This window comes from Thalassophryne amazonica, chromosome 5, assembly GCF_902500255.1.
Source record: "Thalassophryne amazonica chromosome 5, fThaAma1.1, whole genome shotgun sequence".
Taxonomy (NCBI): Eukaryota; Metazoa; Chordata; class Actinopteri; order Batrachoidiformes; family Batrachoididae; genus Thalassophryne; species Thalassophryne amazonica.
Window position 1 is genome coordinate 87,965,274 of NC_047107.1, and position 13,925 is coordinate 87,979,198.

Genomic DNA, 13,925 nt, shown 5'->3' on the forward strand with positions numbered 1-13,925 from the left:
CATGGACTTAATGAGTGACAAACAGTACTCTTCATCAATCTGGCTCCAACTTTCTCTGACTGCTGTTGCCAGATCACTTTGCAGTTGGAGCCTTGTCATGGACCATTTTCTTCAACTTCCACCAAAGATTTTCAATTGGATTAAGATCCGACTATTTGCAGGCCATGACATTGACCGTATGTGTCTTTTTGCAAGGAATGTTTTCACAGTTTTTGCTCTATGGCAAGACGCATTATCATCTTGAAAAATGATTTCATCATCCCCAAACATCCTTTCAATTGATGGGATCAGAAAAGTGTCCAAAATATCAACGTAAACTTGTGCATTTATTGATGATGTAATGACAGCCATCTCCCCAGTGCCTTACCTGACATGCAGCCCCATATCATCAATGACTGTGGAAATTTACATGTTCTCTTCAGGCAGTCATCTTTATAAATCTCATTGGAACGGCACCAAACAAAACTTCCAGCATCATCACCTTGCCCAATGCAGATTTGAGATTCATCACTGAATATGACTTTCATCCAGTCATCCACAGTCCACGACTGCTTTTCCTTAGCCCATTGTAACCTTGTTTTTTCTGTTTAGATGTTAATGATGGCTTTTCGTTTAGCTTTTCTGTATGTAAATCCCATTTCCTTTAGGCAGTTTCTTACACTTCGGTCACAGACGTTGACTCCAGTTTCCTCCCATTCCTTCCTCATGTTGTGTGGGCCGCCAGAAGAGGAGGTACTGCTGGCCCACCACCAGAGGGCGCCCTGCCTAAAGTGCGGGCTTCAGGCACGAGAGGGCGCTGCCGCCACGGACACAGCCGGGGTTGACAGCTGTCACTCATCTCCACTTCATCAATCCACTCCATAAAAGCCGGACGTCATCTCCACCTCGCTGCCGAGATATCATCAATCAATCAATTTTTTTATATAGCGCCAAATCACAAGAAACAGTTGCCCCAAGGCGCTTTATATTGTAAGGCAAGGCCATACAATAATTATGTAAAACCCCAACGGTCAAAACGACCCCCTGTGAGCAAGCACTTGGCTACAGTGGGAAGGAAAAACTCCCTTTTAACAGGAAGAAACCTCCAGCAGAACCAGGCTCAGGGAGGGGCAGTCTTCTGCTGGGACTGGTTGGGGCTGAGGGAGAGAACCAGGAAAAAAGACATGCTGTGGAGGGGAGCAGAGATCGATCACTAATGATTAAATGCAGAGTGGTGCATACAGAGCAAAAAGAGAAAGAAACAGTGCATCATGGAACCCCCCAGCAGTCTACGTCTATAGCAGCATAAACTAAGGGATGGTTCCGGGTCACCTGATCCAGCCCTAACTATAAGCTTTAGCAAAAAGGAAAGTTTTAAAGCTAATCTTAAAAGTAGAGAGGGTGTCTGTCTCCCCTGATCTGAATTGGGAGCTGGTTCCACAGGAGAGGAGCCTGAAAGCTGAAGGCTCTGCCTCCCATTCTACTCTTACAAACCCTAGGAACTACAAGTAAGCCTGCAGTCTGAGAGCGAAGCGCTCTATTGGGTGATATGGTACTACGAGGTCCCTAAGATAAGATGGGACCTGATTATTCAAAACCTTATAAGTAAGAAGAAGAATTTTAAATTCTATTCTAGAATTAACAGGAGCCAATGAAGAGAGGCCAATATGGGTGAGATATGCTCTCTCCTTCTAGTCCCCGTCAGCACTCTAGCTGCAGCATTTTGAATTAACTGAAGGCTTTTTAGGGAACTTTTAGGACAACCTGATAATAATGATTACAATAGTCCAGCCTAGAGGAAAATAAATGCATGAATTAGTTTTTCAGCATCACTCTGAGACAAGACCTTTCTGATTTTAGAGATATTGCGTAAATGCAAAAAAGCAGTCCTACATATTTGTTTATATGCGCTTTGAATGACATATCCTGATCAAAAAATGACTCCAAGATTTCTCACAGTATTACTAGAGGTCAGGGTAATGCCATCCAGAGTAAGGATCTGGTTAGACACCATGTTTCTAAGATTTGTGGGGCCAAGTACAATAAACTTCAGTTTTATCTGAGTTTAAAAGCAGGAATTAGAGGTCATCCATGTCCTTTATGTCTGTAGACAATCCTGCAGTTTTAGCTAATTGGTGTGTGTCCTCTGGCTTCATGGATAGATAAAGCTGGTATCATCTGCGTACAATGAAAAATTTAAGCAATACCGTCTAATATACTGCCTAAGGGAAGCATATATAAAGTGAATAAAATTGGTCCTAGCACAGAACCTTGTGGAAACTCCATAATTAACTTTAGTCTGTGAAGAAAGATTCCCCATTTACATGAACAAATTGTAATCTATTAGACAAATATGATTCAAACCACCGCAGCGCAGTGCCTTTAATACCTATGGCATGCTCTAATCTCTGTAATAAAATTTTATGGTCAACAGTATCAAAAGCAGCACTGAGGTCTAACAGAACAAGCACAGAGATGAGTCCACTGTCCGAGGCCATAAGAAGATCATTTGTAACCTTCACTAATGCTGTTTCTGTACTATGATGAATTCTAAAACCTGACTGAAACTCTTCAAATAGACCATTCCTCTGCAGATGATCAGTTAGCTGTTTTACAACTACCCTTTCAAGAATTTTTGAGAGAAAAGGAAGGTTGGAGATTGGCCTATAATTAGCTAAGATAGCTGGGTCAAGTGATGGCTTTTTAAGTAATGGTTTAATTACTGCCACCTTAAAAGCCTGTGGTACATAGCCAACTAACAAAGATAGATTGATCATATTTAAGATCGAAGCATTAAATAATGGTAGGGCTTCCTTGAGCAGCCTGGTAGGAATGGGGTCTAATAAACATGTTGATGGTTGGATGAAGTAACTAATGAAAATAACTCAGACAGAACAATCAGAGAGAAAGAGTCTAACCAAATACCGGCATCACTGAAAGCAGCCAAAGATAACGATACGTCTTTGGGATGGTTATGAGTAATTTTTTCTCTAATAGTTAAAATTTTGTTAGCAAAGAAAGTCATGAAGTCATTACTAGTTAAAGTTAATGGAATACTCAGCTCAATAGAGCTCTGACTCTTTGTCAGCCTGGCTACAGTGCTGAAAAGAAACCTGGGGTTGTTCTTATTTTCTTCAATTAGTGATGAGTAGAAAGATGTCCTAGCTTTACGGAGGGCTTTTTTTATAGAGCAACAGACTCTTTTTCCAGGCTAAGTGAAGATCTTCTAAATTAGTGAGACGCCATTTCCTCTCCAACTTACGGGTTATCTGCTTTAAGCTACGAGTTTGAGAGTTATACCACGGAGTCAGACACTTCTGATTTAAAGCTCTCTTTTTCAGAGGAGCTACAGCATCCAAAGTTGTCTTCAATGAGGATGTAAAACTATTGACGACATACTCTATCTCCCTTACAGAGTTTAGGTAGCTACTCTGCACTGTGTTGTTATATGGCATTAGAGAACATAAAGAAGGAATCATATCCTTAAACCTAGTTACAGCGCTTTCTGAAAGACTTCTAGTGTAATGAAACTTATTCCCTACTGCTGGGTAGTCCATCAGAGTAAATGTAAATGTTATTAAGAAATGATCAGACAGAAGGGAGTTTTCAGGGAATACTGTTAAGTCTTCTATTTCCATACCATAAGTCAGAACAAGATCTAAGATATGATTAAAGTGGTGGGTGGACTCATTTACTTTTTGAGCAAAGCCAATAGAGTCTAATAATAGATTAAATGCAGTGTTGAGGCTGTCATTCTCAGCATCTGTGTGGATGTTAAAATCGCCCACTATAATTATCTTATCTGAGCTAAGCACTAAGTCAGACAAAAGGTCCGAAAATTCACAGAGAAACTCACAGTAACGACCAGGTGGACGATAGATAATAACAAATAAAACTGGTTTTTGGGACTTCCAATTTGGATGGACAAGACTAAGAGACAAGCTTTCAAATGAATTAAAGCTCTGTCTGGGTTTTTGATTAATTAATAAGCTGGAATGGAAGATTGCTGCTAATCCTCCGCCCCGGCCCGTGCTACGAGCATTCTGACAGTTAGTGTGACTCGGGGGTGTTGACTCATTTAAACTAACATATTCATCCTGCTGTAACCAGGTTTCTGTTAGGCAGAATAAATCAATATGTTGATCAATTATTATATCATTTACCAACAGGGACTTAGAAGAGAGAGACCTAATGTTTAATAGACCACATTTAACTGTTTTAGTCTGTGGTGCAGTTGAAGGTGCTATATTATTTTTTCTTTTTGAATTTTTATGCTTAAATAGATTTTTGCTGGTTATTGGTAGTCTGGGAGCAGGCACCGTCTCTACGGGGATGGGGTAATGAGGGGATGTCAGGGGGAGAGAAGCTGCAGAGAGGTGTGTAAGACTACAACTCTGCTTCCTGGTCCCAACCCTGGATAGTCACGGTTTGGAGGATTTAAGAAAATTGGCCAGATTTCTAGAAATGAGAGCTGCTCCATCCAAAGTGGGATGGATGCCGTCTCTCCTAACAAGACCAGGTTTTCCCCAGAAGCTTTGCCAATTATCTATGAAGCCCACCTCATTTTTTGGACACCACTCAGACAGCCAGCAATTCAAGGAGAACATGCGGCTAAACATGTCACTCCCGGTCCGATTGGGGAGGGGCCCAGAGAAAACTACAGAGTCCGACATTGTTTTTGCAAAGTTACACACCGATTTAATGTTAATTTTAGTGACCTCCGATTGGCGTAACCGGGTGTCATTACTGCCGACGTGAATTACAATCTTACCAAATTTACGCTTAGCCTTAGCCAGCAGTTTCAAATTTCCTTCAATGTCGCCTGCTCTGGCCCCCGGAAGACAATTGACTATGGTTGCTGGTGTCGCTAACTTCACATTTCTCAAAACAGAGTCGCCAATAACCAGAGTTTGATCCTCGGCGGGTGTGTCGTCGAGTGGGGAAAAACGGTTAGAAATGTGAACGGGTTGGCGGTGTACACAGGGCTTCTGTTTAGGGCTACGCTTCCTCCTCACAGTCACCCAGTCAGCCTGCTTTCCTGGCTGCTCGGGATCTGCCAGGGGGGAACTAACGGCGGCTAAGCTACCTTGGTCCGCACCGACTACAGGGGCCTGGCTAGCTGTAGAATTTTCCACGGTGCGGAGCCGAGTCTCCAATTCGCCCAGCCTGGCCTCCAAAGCTACGAATAAGCTACACTTATTACAAGTACCATTACTGCTAAAGGAGGCCGAGGAATAACTAAACATTTCACACCCAGAGCAGAAAAGTGCGGGAGAGACAGGAGAAGCCGCCATGCTAAATCGGCTAAGAGCTAGTAGCTACGCTAAGCTAGCGGATTCCTAAAAACACGCAAAGTGAATAATGTGTAAATAATTTAGAGGTGATTCAGCAGAAGGAGTGCTTTAGTTAAGGCACGTAAAGATTACACTGGGAAACAAATCGTAATCTAGATAACTAGATCAATCTAACTGCGCAGTTAAACAGCTAACAGATACAGAAAAACACCGCTGTGCTCCGGAACAGGAAGTGATACAATACCGCAGTGAGAGCCAACCACCAGTAGGTATATCATCTACCTGTGAAGGTAATTGTCTCTGCTGACTTAAACATTGAGTAATAATCTGAACTTCTTTGCAGCCGTATTCCTGTGGCATTTCCTTATCTGTGGGATTGGCGTAAAGTGTGATCAGCGATGGCTTCGCTTCACACTCCAGCCAGATAAGTGATTTAACAGGAGCTGCACGAGTGTGTGATTAGAGGTGGAGGTGACTTTCCACCTTCTGACTGTTTTTGTTACTGGGTGTGCACACACCCACATCTCACTGTTTGTGCTCCTCGCCAGCAGTACCAGATCCGACAGTCGGGGACGGTGATCACCTGGGAATTCGGGACTTGGCAGCTCCAGTATTCACCAGGTTCAGTGGCGGTGGAAATCGTGTGGTTCCGGCTCTTCTCAGGACAGACGTCTTCTATCCTCGAGCCTGCCCACACGTCACCTTTGTGTATTGACTGCTATCAGATTCTGTGATTGTCTGTATAATCGTTGTGCACATTCATAACATTAAATTGTTACCTTTTGGCTCATCTATTGACCGTTCATTTGCGCCCCCTGTTGTGGGTCCGTGTCACTACACTTTCCCCAACACCTCATTTGTGTTGTTGTGCATTTTCGATTTTTGAGACATATTGCTTTAAGTTTTCTGTCTTGACGTTTTGATGTCTTCCTTGGTCTACCAGTATGTTTGCCTTTAACAACCTTCCCATATTGTTTGTATTTGGCCCAGAGTTTAGACACAGCTGACTGTGAACAACCAACATCTTTTCCAACATTGCGTGATGATTTACCCTCTTTTAAGAGTTTGATAATCCTCTCCTTTGTTTCAATTGACATCTCTCATGTTGGAGCCATGATTCATGTCAAGGTGTGATCATTCCTTTTAGATGCAGACTATCGAGCAGATCTGATTTGATGCAGGTGTTAATTTTGGGGATGGAAATTTACAGGGTGATTCCATAATTTATTCCTCAGAATTGAGTGAGTCCATATTTTTTTCCCTTTGCTTGGTCTAAAAAAGTAACCGTTACTGACTGCCACAATTTTTCTTGATTTCTTATAATGTTTCTTAAAGCCAGAAAGTTGCCATTTGAAATTACTTTAGTTTTCTGTCATGTCTGTGATGTGCTTTTTTTCTACAAAATTAAACAACTGAATGAACATCCTCCGAGGCCGGTGATTCCATAATTTTTGCCAGGGGTTGTAGTACAGAAACAGCATTCGTGAAGGTTACAAATGATCTTCTTATGGCCTCAGACAGTGGACTCATCTCTGTGCTTGTTCTGTTAGACCTCAGTGCTGCTTTTGATACTGTTGACCATAAAATTTTATTACAGAGATTAGAGCATGCCATAGGTATTAAAGGCACTGCTCTGTGGTGGTTTGAATCATATTTATCTAATAGATTACAATTTGTTCATGTAAATGGGGAATCTTCTTCACAGACTAAGGTTAATTATGGAGTTCTACAAGGTTCTGTGCTAGGACCAATTTTAGTCACTTTATACATGTTTCCCTTAGGCAGTATTATTAGACGGCATTGCTTAAATTTTCATTGTTACGCAGATGATACCCAGCTTTATCTATCCATGAAGCCAGAGGCCACCAATTAGCTAAACTGCAGAATTGTCTTACAGACATAAAGACATGGATGACCTCTAATTTCCTGCTTTTAAACTCAGATAAAACTGAAGTTATTGTACTTGGCCCCACAAATCTTAGAAACATGGTGTCTAACCAGATCCTTACTCTGGATGGCATTACCCTGACCTCTTGTAATACTGTGAGAAATCTTGGAGTCATTTTTGATCAGGATATGTCATTCAATGCGCATATTAAACAAATAAGTAGGACTGCTTTTTTGCATTTGCACAATATCTCTAAAATTAGAAAGGTCTTGTCTCAGAGTGATGCTGAAAAACTAATTCATGCATTTATTTCCTCTAGGCTGGACTATTGTAATTCATTATTATCAGGTTGTCCTAAAAGTTCTCTGAAAAGCCTTCAGTTAATTCAAAATGCTGCAGCTAGAGTACTGACAGGGACTAGAAGGAGAGAGCATATTTCACCCATATTGGCCTCTCTTCATTGGCTTCCTGTTAATTCTAGAATAGAATTTAAAATTCTTCTTCTTACTTATAAGGTTTTGAATAATCAGGTCCCATCTTATCTTAGGGACCTCATAGTACCATATCACCCCAATAGAGCGCTTCGCTCTCAGACTGCAGGCTTACTTGTAGTTCCTAGGGTTTGTAAGAGTAGAATGGGAGGCAGAGCCTTCAGCTTTCAGGCTCCTCTCCTGTGGAACCAGCTCCCAATTCAGATCAGGGAGACAGACACCCTCTCTACTTTTAAGATTAGGCTTAAAACTTTCCTTTTTGCTAAAGCTTATAGTTAGGGCTGGATCAGGTGACCCTGAACCATCCCTTAGTTATGCTGCTATAGACATAGACTGTTGGGGGGGTTCCCATGATGCACTGAGTGTTTCTTTCTCTTTTTGCTCTGTATGCACCACTCTGCATTTAATCATTAGTGATTGATCTCTGCTCCTCTCCACAGCATGTCTTTTCCTGGTTCTCCTCCCTCAGCCCCAACCAGTCCCCAGCAGAAGACTGCCCCTCCCTGAGACTGTTCTGCTGGAGGTTTCTTCTTCCTTTTAAAAATGGAGTTTTTTTCCTTCCCACTGTTGCCAAGTGCTTGCTCACAGGGCTCGGGTTTGATCGTTGGGGTTTTTCCGTATTATTGTATGGCCTTGCCTTACGATATAAAGCGCCTTGGGGCAACTGTTTGTTGTGATTTGGCGCTATATAAATAAAATTGATTTGATTTGATTTGATTTAATTTATAGCAAGTTTTGGAAATTTGCTTTGAGTTTGAGTTTAAGGAAGATAAATTTAGAAATTTTTATATTGAGAAGCCTGATTTACTTTTTGTATTTGAAATGGCATAAATAAATTAAAATGTGTGAAAATACCAAGGGTCTGAACTACTTTTGCAAGGCACATGTCCTGTGTTAAGATCATCATGAATAAATAAATCTACTGAGCTCTGACGCACCAAGTAGAAATAAAGATAACACAGTACCACAACACACAACTTTCAGAAAACTCAGAAATTCAGAAAACACTTTGCAAATACAAAAAACCATCAACATCAATTCAACAACAGGTGACTGCATTTAAAAAGCTGCAATTTGTGAAAATACAAACATATAAAACATGGACAAATATAAGGGGCCCCGTCACACATAACATGAATGAAGCCGAGTAGTGCACGAAGGAGGAATTGTATGCCATTCATGAAAAATCGGAGCTGCCTCTAATGCCTCATACACCTGTTGCTACAACTATTTGTGCACACCAGTGGCCGAAAGACAGAGAGTGCCCTATGAGAAAATGTGGTGGCCATTTTGCGCTGTTAGCAGGAAAATAGTGAGCAGACAACCATTTTCGAGCTGGATGTGAAATTTGTCTAAGTGGCCCCCACAAGTGTGGCATTGCAAGCAACACATGTGGCGTGCCGTGTGTCAGCTCCCCCAACACATGTTGGCGTGCATGTGTTGTGTGTGCCCCCCACAGTACATGTGGCATGCTGCGGGGAGGGAGCACACTTGCTGGAATGCTGATATTATGTACAGGATAGGGACTGGCCAGCCACATCTGAGTGCACACAGCACGGCAAGGCACTCTCAGCTGATTGCCGGCCAGAGATTCACTGACAGCTGCAATGACGCATCCGTGCACAAACAACGTGTCACGTTAAAAACACAGAGAGGACAGGTATATTAATAAGTACTGCAATACCTACATACACAATTACATAACAAATAACAAAAAAAAAGATCACATAACACAGAACAAAGAGCGACACGTTGGTGTGTGTGCTGAACAGAAAGGGGGCATGGCCGCCGGCAGCAGCAGCTGTTGTGATCTCTTGGTTCTGGATGTCACAGCTGGGGAACACGTAACGTGTTTGAAGGACATGACCTAACAACTGTCCACTGTGATGCCCGTGTGTCTGCTTGCTGTCCTCATGTGGAAATACATAAACATATTACATATATCAATTTTTGCGACGGGCTGCAGCAAGCGAGCACACAGCACGCACGTGACAGGCTGTCCCAGATGAAACGGACTGTCCAGATCATATGAACACACAGCGGGCGATCTGAATGTCACATCACCCACGTGAGCTCTGTTCCACATGTCTGTCCTGCGGACGCGCTGCCCACAGGACATGCGGGTCGGGCCAGACACACACACGCGGGCCAAGTGGACATGCTGGGCCAGCAGATGTAGACATGATAAGAGCGCACCACTCCATTCATGCCATGTCATGACTGTACATCTATGACCATACATGTATTCATACTTGTATTGTCCGCTTGACAAGAGGGATTCAATAAATTGCCGTGTTTTTTTAATGGTGTGTAGTTTTTTTTTTTCTCCACAGCAGAGGTACGATGTGGTGCAACATACTCCAGCTGCTCATACTTGGCCTCATTTATCAACATTGCGTAAAAACAGGCGCAGATCTGAGCGCATAACTGGTCTCACGACAAGACACACGTGATTTATGAAACATTCGTATCTGACCAGTCCCAGCGTACGAATGGTCGGCTCTTGATAAATGCGGCGGCTGAATTTCATGCTAATCATCATTAGCATGTTACGCCCTTAAATATTCATGGTTCGGATGCCTCACCCACTGAGCTCAACATGGAGAGAAGAAGCACTGGGAAGAAGAAAAACTTTTCGGAGATGGAAATTGGCATCCTAACATTGGAGGTGGAGAAAAACAAACTTGTACTTTTTGGCAGTCTGAAAAGTGGAGTCAAAGGTGCTCATAAAAATGTTGTGTGGAAGAGTGTAATGGAGGTGGTCAACAGCGTAGTAGGCACGCTTGAGGCAATAAATGATACTTTGAAAGAAATTAACAAAACTTTGAAGAAATAAAATGTTTAATGACCCAAATGTTCGTGTTTATATGCATTTAGCCAATTTCACCTAGGATACTTCATCACATTACTGATTATTGCAGTGCACTTGCAAATGTTTGAGGTACACTTACATTTTAAAAGCGATCAGTGAGGTCCTGTCTCCTCCGTATAGCCCCCGGTGGAGACTGTTCTGGACACTGTTCCCTGGGCATTGGCTCCTCATCCTGCCCAGGTACATCGAAAGGCACCCCATTGGCTAGTGCAATATTATGCAAAACTGTGCAAGCCAAAATGATTTCTCACACTTTCTCAGGGGTGTATAGTAGCGCTCCCCCCGCTGGTCCAAGACAAAGCCACCTGCCCTTTAGTGGCCCGAAGCAGCTCTCCACAGTGCTGTGAGGGCGCATGTGAGCACTGTTAATCTGCGCTCCTGCTCAGTTGGCAGGGTTTGCCAGTGGAGTTATCAAATACTCTGTCAGAGCGTAACCCTTGTCACCTAGAAGAACCATACCAACATGTTAATAATCTGATAACCTGTTTAGATTAACGCAATTTGAGTACTTACCGAGTAGATAGCTCTGGCCCCGCAGTGCACCTTCACGCAGACGTGCGCCCACACAACCGTTTTGGAAAATAAAAGAATCGTGTGTACCCCCCGGCCACTTAGCCACCACGTTTAATTCAATTCAATCAATCAATTTTTTTATATAGCGCCAAATCACAACAAACAGTTGCCCCAAGGCGCTTTATATTGTAAGGCAAGGCCATACAATAATTATGTAAAACCCCAACGGTCAAAACGACCCCCTGTGAGCAAGCACTTGGCTACAGAAGTAGCCACTTGGTTTAGAAGTGATAACTTGGCATCGCAAATCACTTGCACGTTGATGGAGTGGTCGGTTGCGAATAACGCAACTGACAAACGTGAAAAAACTCACACATGCGCACGAAGGTTCAAGCTTGGCTGATGCAAGCGCACATATTCAAATCCATATAGTTTTTGCAAAAAATAAAAAGGTCAGATAGTTTTCTAACAGACCTCGTATTTAGTGGTATTAATATTCGCGTTTACATTATGAATATGTACGTATATGTACGTTATGTATTAAAATAGCGGCATTTAAATTGGCCGACCTTGTTTAACTCGCAAAATTCGCATAATAAATCCCACACGAATATTTGCACCTTTACAGTATTTACAACAGGAAGGAGAAGCTCCCTTTATTTCTCAGCTTATACATACAAACATGTTTTTACAAACCAGACAAGTGTAATTGTGTGTCTACATGGGTATTTACAAGCCTACTAATCTGTTTGATATCAGAGGAGGATAGGGACCAGGGAGCAAAAATTCTCAACCCCCATGGGAAAAGTTTATCTAGCAGTTTCCCCTTTCATCACTTAAGGGATTACTCTGGCAGAGGAATTGAAACTTGAGGGTGTGTGATAATAGCTGTGTACAGTTAGTGCCTGTTGTTTATTGTCAATGAAAAGAAAAATACATAACGTTGATATCCAGATCAGAAAAAAATCAGCAGAAAAAAATCAGCAGAATTTTCTCAGGGGTGGCGGGGTGGTTCGGTTGTAGTTGTTCCACTGTATTGTGGCTTCTCCATTTTGTGTGTGTTTTGTTGTGTGTGAGTTTGCAGCGGACACAATATCAGATTAAACTGCTGCATGTGCCGTGGGTTATATTTGTGTTTTCTGTCTTCAAGAGCACAATTTGCAAGATGTTTTTAATGTAACTACCTGTTGTAGAACTGGTGCAGGTGTTTTTTGTGCGTGGGTGTGTTTCTGCATTTGCCTGTGTTGTTTTAATTCACAAATGTGACCTCTCTCAGCCATTTGTACCACATTTCTGAGAAAACGTTAGTAAATTTGTTATAGACAATTTTAAATAGTATGTATTCAGTCATAACATCAGAGGTTTTCTAATTTCTGTTTTGTTAAAACAACTTCGCATTACAATATAACTGAATTAATTGTAATAACAGAATAGAATAGAGGCCACTGTATTAGGCACACCTGTTCAGGCTGCCTCATTAAGGGGAATATCCAATCAGCCAATCATGTACGAGAGGGCGCTGCCGCCACGGACACAGCCGGGGTTGACAGCTGTCACTCATCAACTCTTGACAGCTGTCACCCATCTCCACCTCATCAAGCACTCCATAAAGCCGGACGACATCTCCACCTCGCTGCCGAGATATCGTCTATCTACGAGGTAATCTCTCAGCCATGTTCTGTGCCTACTGTACTAATTCTGTATTGTTTGCAGGCGTACCTGTTTCTCCACTTACAGCTGAAGGCTGGGTTCGAAGCTGGTGACAGAGTGACGATCTTCACTCCTCACGCTGAACTGTGATAAGTAGTGATTCAGGCGCTGCTGTTTTCTGTGTTCCTCTTTCGGAGGTGGAGGTGTTTTGCCCACCATAAAGGAACTGTTGCTGACTGTGTTACTGGGTGTGCACACACCCACACCTAACTGTTTCTGCTTCCTGCCAGCAGTACCAGATCCAACAGCTGGAGACGGTGGCCACCTGGGGACTCGGGACTTGGCGGCTCCAGTATCCTCCGGGTTCGGTGGCAGTGGAAATCGTGTGGGATCCGGTTCTTCTCTGGACAGACGTGTTCTATCCTTGAGCCTGCCCACACCTTTGTACTTTTGACTCTATCCAAATTCTGTATTTGTCTATATTTCGTTGTGCACATTTCACAGCAGTAAAGTGTTGTATATTGGCTCATCTATTGTCCGTTCATTTACGCCCCCTGTTGTGGGTCCGTGTCCCTACACTTTCCCAACACATGTAGCTGCATGCTGAAGCTCAATCAGAGCATCATAGAATAGAGGCCACTTTTCTTCATGCACAGTCACTGAATTTTAGGGATGTTTAACATGAAACCCCAGTCTGCAAAAAGTAGGAAAAAAAACCTGATATTTCACAAAAAGATCCTTTTCAAGGTGTTACCAAGTGAAGATTTTAAACAACAGCTCAATTACGATGCCGGATTTAAGATGATGAGCTTTTATTAAACAAATAAGTTGGAGTATAACTGTGTTCTCTCAGAAGATGTTACTGTATGACATCCTTCACAATCACACACAGAGAAAGTCAAGATTTTGGGAAAGGATCCCAAATGCAACACAGGTGTTGCACTGAGATTTTCCACGGTGTGAACTCTCATCTCCAGGGGCTCGTAGCAGGAGTCCATCTTTTTCGTGGATCAGCAAATCAATCGGCTGCTGTCATTTTGAGGATTCCACAGCAGAAGGGATGGAGAGATCGGCGGTGTGAAATGACACCTCGAAGCGAGGGGTAAAAGCAGAAAAGCACTGCAGCCCGGCCTCTGATGTGTTTCACCTCCCTCACAGCAGTTGTTCGGAGGTTTCAGACACACACACACACGGGACACTGTCCCCCCTCCTGTGACCACATTGTGACCTCATTTCAG